Source organism: Triticum aestivum, chromosome 6A, assembly GCF_018294505.1.
Source record: "Triticum aestivum cultivar Chinese Spring chromosome 6A, IWGSC CS RefSeq v2.1, whole genome shotgun sequence".
In the NCBI taxonomy this organism is placed as follows: Eukaryota; Viridiplantae; Streptophyta; class Magnoliopsida; order Poales; family Poaceae; genus Triticum; species Triticum aestivum.
Genome location: NC_057809.1, coordinates 258,847,025 through 258,855,768, shown reverse-complemented (window position 1 = coordinate 258,855,768; position 8,744 = coordinate 258,847,025).

Genomic DNA, 8,744 nt, shown 5'->3' with positions numbered 1-8,744 from the left:
CATTCGTTTCACTCGTTTGTCAAAGAAGCAACTTAGTTTTACCTCTCGTCTTCCTCTTCCGTTTTCTCTCCGGTGCCATCTAGGATCTCGGGACGGGATCCTCTCATAGTGGTGGAGTGTTGTGACACCTAGAGATCGGAGCTTCAGATGCCTTCCGTGGTTTCCGGGTTTTGTTGTGTGTTTTGTTTCGTCTGTTGCATTCATCTTTGCATCATGTGCATTGCATCATGTCATCATGCCATCATTTTCTCAAAGCCATCTAAAACTCACTTAAATAAATTGTATGGATCTTTGGTCCTTTTAGCCTGAGGGAATTCACGTGGTGATTCTCTTTACAACATATATCCCAATATTAGGGAGCTATAATAAATATTCCACTATTTCAGAATTCGGCTTAACATACTTGCAATTTAATTCCCATGCCTTTTCCCGCTTCAAGTTTGGTCCTCAAACTTTGCCCATATTTTCTTTCATCGCTTTCCCGATCTCCACAAAAATTCCGAACATTTTTGGACTCTCCAAAAATGTTTTTCTAATTCAAACTTATTTGAATCACATTCAAATGTGTTTGAATGAAATCCTTTCAAGCGGTGCCAAATGCATTTTCTCGGAACAAACTCATTTTTATGAGTCCGGGAGATTTAACCGCATGCCCAAATTCTTTCTCTAACCCCTCCTTTTCTTTTATTTCTTATCTTGTTTTGTTTTTTTCTTTAGAATGAGAGGGAAAGAGAGCCTAATCGGCCTCTGGGGCCTAACCCACCCCGCAGCCATGCTGTCCTCAGCCCACCAAGGCCCATCCAGCGCCGGCCCACTCCCTAACCTAACCCTAGCGAGCCTTTGCTCGATCTCCTCTGTCCTCTCCCGATTCCCTCTCCCTCCGCCGCCAGGAGACCCGCGCCTCGCACCCCTAGCGTGCTCAATCCCCCCTCCTCTCTCTTCGATCTCCCTCTATCGCTGCCTCAATCTCCCTCGTTTCCTCCCAACGCCGCCGCGCACACACACACCACCCGCACAACACCCCGCAGCCAGCGCCAAGAGCTCGCCTCCCCTTCGCCATGGCCTCACAGCCCGATCCCCATGGCGCCATGGTCGCCGCCAAGCTCTGCGCGCCAAGCCCTACCCGACCTCCTCCTACGTCGTCGCCTCGCCATGGAGCAGCTTTGCTCGGACCCCTTCTGCATCGCGCCCATGCCGCCGCTCCAAGTTCCCGCCAATGCCGCTGCAAGTCCCATGGTTGTTGCCCCTGCATCGCGCCTCAAGCCACCGCCGCCTCCTAATGTTTTCTTCCCTCGCCGTATCCGCGTGAAGTCACGTCGCTGCCCTGCTTCCCCATCCTCATCGTCGCTTCCCTACACCTCTAGAAGCTGCCCCCACAACCCTCTCCATCGAGCAGGATCAAGAGCGCCACGAGGACGCCCGCCTCGACTGCGCCTGGGCTGCGTTCTCGCCCTCGCTGCTTGCCCACGGACCACGCGGCCTGATGTCGACCACGCCAAGGCCCAGCTTCGCCAGCTCCTCCGGCCCAGCTCCCGCCGACCTCCTCAAGTTCATGACCTAGGACCTGAGACCCATGGCCTTCGCTGCTAATTTTCCGTGGACGTCAAGTACCAGTACCACGACACTGGATGGCTGCGAGTCGTGTACCTCTACAGCTAGTGTGCTTTGCGTCAAGTCCGACTACGACATAAACGACTACGCGATGACCCCGAAGGACTTGGAGTCACCAAGCACCTTTCTGAACGAACGGGAACGACTACCATCACCAAGATCGAGAGTACCTCTACAAAAACGCCAAGTACCCCTTCATGTCAGCAAGACCTGCAAGTCGGACCCCGAACGATCGATGACTCGTGGACCATGTACAACTACCACCACCTTGGGTTTCATCAAGTTCCTCACTATGACTATGAACGTCTATGAACCGTGTACAACTACCGTTACCCGAAGAACCATGGGTCACAAGACTCGTGTACGACTATCGCGAGTACCTCTACCGTCATCGTGTACCACTACTTCCACTACTGTCGCCGTGGACCCGACAAGTTCGTGAGTACAACTAGTTCCTCTACGAACTCGAACCGATCCGCTTCGAGACGCATACTTTGAAGGTATAATCCGAGACGACGGCCGTGAACGTTTGTTGTGTGTTGTATGAGATGAACCCCACGTATGCACCGTGTCTGAAATTGTCGCTTGCATGGTCCTCCTCGTTGCCATGTCGTCTACCCGTGGGAACCTGGTAACCGGGATCACCTCATCATCTTGGATGACACGCTCTCGTCACACTTCCTTTTGCAACGGCATCTCAAACGAGTACCGGAACCAGAATGTTGCCGTGGCACCGTTACCGGTATCGTTGCCGTGGCACCCCTTTTCTTTCCACCATGGTGACAAATGCTTCATAATGCTCTTGTCAACTTTTAATAAATAATTGCATAAAGTTGAACATGTCATCCACATCATGATAATAACATTTAAAATGTTTAAATTGCAGTTTGCATGAAAATTGCTAAATGCAGTTGAGGATTTTTCCGGACTTGTTGTTTGTTGTTCTGGCCTCATTTAAACTTGCCTACTTAGGTAGTTATCTTTTGCTTCACCTCTTGACATGTTAATCAACATTTAATATTGTTGGGTACATAAACGAGATTGAACTAAATAACTTGAATGTGGTGTTCCGTGAATATGCAACTCGTTGCATATTGGTCTCCAGTTAACTTGTAGTGTTGTTTGTGCACTTTGCCATGCCATGCTTCTTTAATCCGGACATGCATCATACTTGGTTGTGCATCATGCCATGTTCATGTGATGGTTGTTTACTATGTTGTTTGCTTCTTTCCGGGTTGTTTCCCTCGTTAGCTTCGGTTCCGTTCCGGAGTTCTGAGGATCCGTTCGACTACGTCCTTTTGTCTTCTTCATGGACTCGTTCTTCTTCCTTGCGGGATCTCAGGCAAGATGACCATACCCTCGAAATCACTTCTATATTTGCTTCCTAGTTGCTCTCTCTTTTGCTATGCCTCGATACCTACCACTTGCTTTATTATGCCTCCCATATTGCCATGTCAAGCCTCTAACCCACCTTGTCCTAGCAAACTGTTGTTTGGCTATGTTACCACTTTGCTCAGCCCCTCTTATAGCGTTGTTAGTTGTAGGTAAAGATGAAGTTCGTTCCATGTTGGAACATGATTTATTGTTGGGATATCACAATATCTCTTATTTAATTAATGCATCTATATACTTGGTAAAGGGTGGAAGGCTCGGCCTTATTCCTGGTGTTTTGTTCCACTCTTGCCGCCCTAGTTTCCGTCATACCGGTGTTATGTTCCTTGATTTTGCGTTCCTTACGCGGTTGGGTTATCATGGGAACCCCTTGACAGTTCGCTTTGAAAAAAACACCTCCAGCAAGGCCCAACCTTGGTTTTACCATTTGCACTAACAACCTACCACCTTCCCTTGGGTTCTGCAGACTCAAGGGTCATCTTTATTTAACCCCCCCGGGCCAATGCTTCTCTAAGTGTTGGTCCGAACTGAGTAGACTGCGGGGCCACCTCGAGGAAACTTGAGGGTTGGTTTTACTCGTAGGATGTCTCATCCGGTGTTGCCCTGAGAACGAGATATGTGCAGCTTCTATCAGGATGTCGGTGCATCGGGTGGCTTTGCTGGTCTTGTTTTACCATTGTCGAAATGTCTTGTAACCGGGATTCCGAGTCTGATCGGATTGTCTTGGGAGAAGGAATATCCTTCATTGACCGTGAGAGCTTGTGATCGACTAAGTTGGGACACCCCTGCAGGGTTTTGAACTTTCGAAAGTCGTGCCCGCGGTTATGGGTAGATGGGAATTTGTTAATGTCCGGTTGTAGAAAACTTGACACTTAACTTAATTAAAAATGCATCAACCGCGTGTGTAGCCGTGATGGTCTCTTCTCGGCGGAGTCCGGGAAGTGAACACGGTGTTGGAGTTATGCTTGAACATTAGTCTAGGATCACTTCTTGATCATAGATTCTCGACCGTGCTTTGCCTCCTCTTCTCGCTCTCATTTGCGTAAGTTAGCCACCACATATGCTAGTGCTTGGTGCAGCTCCATCTCATACCTTTTACCTACCTATAAGCTTAAATAGTCTTGATCGTGAGGGTGTGAGATTGCTGAGTCCCCGTGACTCATAGATTACTTCCAAAACCAGTTTGCAGGTGCCGATGACACCGTGCAGGTGACGCGACCCATCTCACAGAGGAGCTCGATGAAGATCGTGTTCGTTATGTTGTTTTCGTTTCCAGTTGATCAGTAGTGGAGCCCAGTTGGGGCGATCAGGAATCTGTAGCATTAGGGGTGGTCTTCTTTTATTTTGGTTCCGTAGTCGGACCTTGTTTGTATCTGATGATGTAATGCTATAATTATGTATTGTGTGAAGTGGCGATTGTAAGCCAACTCTGTACCTCTTTGTTATTCAGTACATGGGATGTGTAAAGATTACCCCTCTTGCGACATGCCTACAATGCGGTTATGCCTCTAAGTCGTGCTCCGACACGTGGGAGATATAGCTGCATCGTGGGTGTTACAAGTTGGTATCAGAGCCTTCACCGACTTAGGAGCCCCCTGCTTGATCGAATCGTTGGTGTTGTCGAGTCTAGAAAAAAAGTTTTGAGTCTTATAGGATTATATATATCGGAGAGTAGGATTCTTTTTACTCCCCAGTCCCTTCGTCGCTCTGGTGAGGCATCCTGACGTAGAGTTTTGACTCTTCTCTTCTCAAATTTCACTAAAACAAAGTTTAGGATCACGCGGGTATTTTGGAATCCTTTCGATGGTTTTGTGATGAGATCATTGTTCTTGGTGCCTCCTGATATTTAGGGGTTGTGGCAGTGTCCCGGGGAGTTGAGCTCCGAGGTCTTGTCGTCACAATTTTATCGTTGTAGTTCTGGAATACCTGAGTTTCGCCGACATCGAAAATATCTTTTATGCAGTTGTTGGTGAGATAACCTTGACGCCACCCAGTACTGGGGCGGGAGTTCGGGACTATTTCCATAACTCGTATAACGGATGCTTTTCGAAGGTTGAGGTAAATGATTTCCGAAGGTTTATTGGTTATGTGTTGAAGGATGGATACAGCTGGATGCAGGATTTGCTAGTTTTGGGTGAGATATTATGCTTCCCCTGTATCCCCAACACCTGATTGCATAACCGGAAAGTTTCGGGAGTTTATAAGTGGGAATTCTAGTAGCTCTTAGGATATCTTTCTAACAGATGCAAGATATGAGATTGGGGTTCGACGTCTAGTGGTCCGCCTATCCACGGTTGGTTTTACAGTGGTCTCGTTGTGTCTTAAAGAGTCCTTGGCTATGCTGACTAGGGGACGCTTCATATGTCATGTGCACTGCCTTGTACATGATGGTGTTGTACGATCGAGCCCGTGTAGGCCCCACCACGGAAACTTCGGACGAAATCTCTATCATATGTTTGTTCTGGCTTATTTTGCAAGCCAATCCTTTGTTTTGTTTTGAGTTGTGCTATTCGAGTTGCTTCGAAGTCAAATGTTGATTCCATACTTTCCTAAGCGGTGTTCTCATACTCCGATGTGAATACCAATCCTTCTTGATAATCGAGATTGTCATGTCAATCCTTTTCAACCGGTGTGCTTCTCTTCTAGTGGATCCAATATTTTTCAACATCCGCAAGATCAACTCAAGTCTTCTCAACGGTGTTGTTTCATCCGTCCCAATTTGCCTTTGTTTTTCCTGCCCTCCCACCCTTGTTTCTTCAAGGAATCAGATTTCTTAATCAAGTATCCATGTTATTGATGTGAAGTCTCTCCATTCTTTTCCGTCAATGTTCTTACCCGGTGGTTCTCATGAAGATGCTCTACTAGTTCATCATTCTTTGTTCTCTTTCTTCTCCGGTGGTTTCAATTCAAGCTTTCGGTGTTTGATCACATTCTTTTCCTTGTTTCAAATGCTTTCCCATGCCATTGCACCTCTTAATCTTTCACTTCTCGTTATTCAATTGTTTCGGAGTGCTGAAGATATCTCAAAGATTTGTGTTTCCACTCTGCATTCGTTCAAGCTCTTTTGAGGTGGCTATCTCATTTAAGCCATTTAAATTCAACCGGTGCATTCTCTCTTTTAAATCCCTCAACGGTGTTTCTTTTGAGTGGGCCCTAACCCACAGGTCTTTTCCCAGGATCTTACCTAACTCTTCTTATTTTCCCGGAGCTATCCTCAAATTTCTTTTCGAAGTTTGACATAAGAATGAGTTATCATCAGTCAAATGTCTTCTCCTAGATCTTTCAAATTCTTTTCATTGTCGGCTCAACCTTTCTATTCATCATCCCGGAGTATTTCAACAATTCATGAAGGTGTTTCTCGTCGTAATTCTCAGATTTTGAAGACCGAAGAAGAGTTTTCCTCCATATCTTGCTCCATTCTCTTCAAGATTCATGGCTCTAGCTTCGTGCTATCCTCTCATAATTGTTTTTGATTGTGAGAATTCTTTTCACCCATCCGGAGTAATTCAGAGTATTCTTAGTTTGTTTCTCCGGAGGCTATCATCTCAGATTTATTCGTTCTCAGCTTTCAGCTCTCGTTCTCCAAATCTTACCGGTGCATCGATCAAATATCCTCTAATCAGTTCATGATCTCTTCGTTCTCTTGTATCTATACTCTCTCATGTATCTTCGTTCATTTGCTAATTCTTACCGGTGATTCATCCCTTTACTTCATTCGTTTTTCAATTCTTACGGTGTTTCGTCCAACATTTCTCTTCCTCGGTTATTTATTAATTCTTTTGTTGTTTCCAAATCCTACCAGTGGTTCGTTCAAGAGTTCTTCTCCTTCGTTGCCATACTAATTTATTCGTTTTTCATCCTACCGGTGGATCATCGAAGACCATCTCAAGTTTGCGCCATATCTCTTCTTAATCCTTTCTACGAGAATAAGTAGTATGCCAAATCCGTTACTTGTCATCAATTTAAATTGGTGAAGGATAAGCATAATGTAATTCTTATTCTTGTTTCATCGAGTAAATTCAATTCCTTATTCCAGAGGTTCATCAAAATTCTTGATTTCAATTGTTCATCTTTCTTTCCGGAGTTCCAAGTTTTTCTCGGTTATATCATCGCGAAGCTCCATTTAACCATTGCAAAGCTTCAATCCTATTTGCTTCAAACCTTCAACTCTTTTATGTTATCATTTCCTATCCGGAGTTCTTCATGGAGGCTCAACATGGTGGTTCAGCAAGGATTTAATTCATTCTCGAAGTGTTCACCAAGAGGAGCTCAAGGATTCTTCATCTTGCATTCCAAAGTGCTATTCTTTCATATCTCACATTTTGAGGTGGTGTTATGTCATTGTTGATAAGTTTCCTTCGTGTTTCATGATTCACAAGTTTTCAAGAGTGACACATCTTAAACCATCATTTTCTCTTCGCTCGAGACATCTTTTCAATCCAATCTTTCTCTTATTTGGAGTTATCTTGGGTTATATTTCACCTTAAGCCTTCCCTAAGGATTGTTGCTATTATGGTGCTTATAAATGACCCAAGTTCTTCTTTTATCCTCCCGGTGAAATAGTTTTCTCATCTCCTTGTTGGCCTCAATCAAATCTATCATTTCCTTTAGTGGCATAATTTCACCTCAGTTTTGAGATGTTCTCCATAAGCCCACTTAAAGCTTATCATTTCGTTGTTGATAATATAATGACTTCGTTCCAGCATTTGTCGTAAGCGTGCTCTCCCAAGATCGTGTTTCCCTCCGTTCGTTCATTCCATTCTTTCATTTCTCCCGGAGGCATTGTAATGTTGCTCTTTTCAAGCATCATCTCGAATGGTGAGGATCATGTTCTTTCCTTTTGCTTAACCATTCAACCGGAGTGTCGTGCCCTCTTTTCAAGTTGTTCCCGTTTTGTTAATTTTTTTGCCTCCCTTCTCAACCGGAGTGCTGTCTGAAATCTTTCTTACCCCTTGTGCCATTCTTTCAATAGTTCCGAGGGCAGTGTGTTGTTGAGCTCATCAAGTATCCTCTCATCTTGTCTAGTTCATGTTCAATTCCTTCCATTTACAGTCGGAGTGCTGTCCAAATTATATCAGTCTTATTCCTTCTCTATCTTGTTTCAACCGGAGTGTTGTTGTAATTGACCTTTACCGTTCCTTGTACATTTCATTTTAACTGGAGTGCTTGCATGTACTTCTTGTCCATTGCAACCCTTTTTCTTGTGTCTTTCTACCTACAAGGTTCTAGTAATGTTCCTTGTTCCTCTTTTCTAACGGAGTGTTTTCAACTTCGTTCATCTCCTTTGTATTCTTATTTCCAATTGTTTAACCTCTCAAGGTTCATTGGTTTCACTCGTTTGTCAAAGAAGCAACTTAGTTTTTACCTCTCGTCTTCCTCTTCCGTTTTCTCTCTGGTGCCATCGAGGATCACAGGATGAGATCCTCTCGTAGTGGTGGAGTGTTGTGACGCCCCAAGATCGGAGCTTCAGATGCCTTCCGTGGTTTCCGGTTTTCGTTGTGTGTTTTGTTTCGTCTGTTGCATTCATCTTTGCATCATGTGCATTGCATCATGTCATCATGCCATCATTTTCTCAAAGCCAACTAAAACTCACTTAAATAAATTGTATGGATCTTCGGTCCTTTTCACCTGAGGGAATTCACGTGGTGATTCTCTTTACAACATATATCCCAATATTAGGGAGCTATAATAAATATTCCACTATTTCAGAATTTAGCTTAACATACTTGCAATTTAATTCC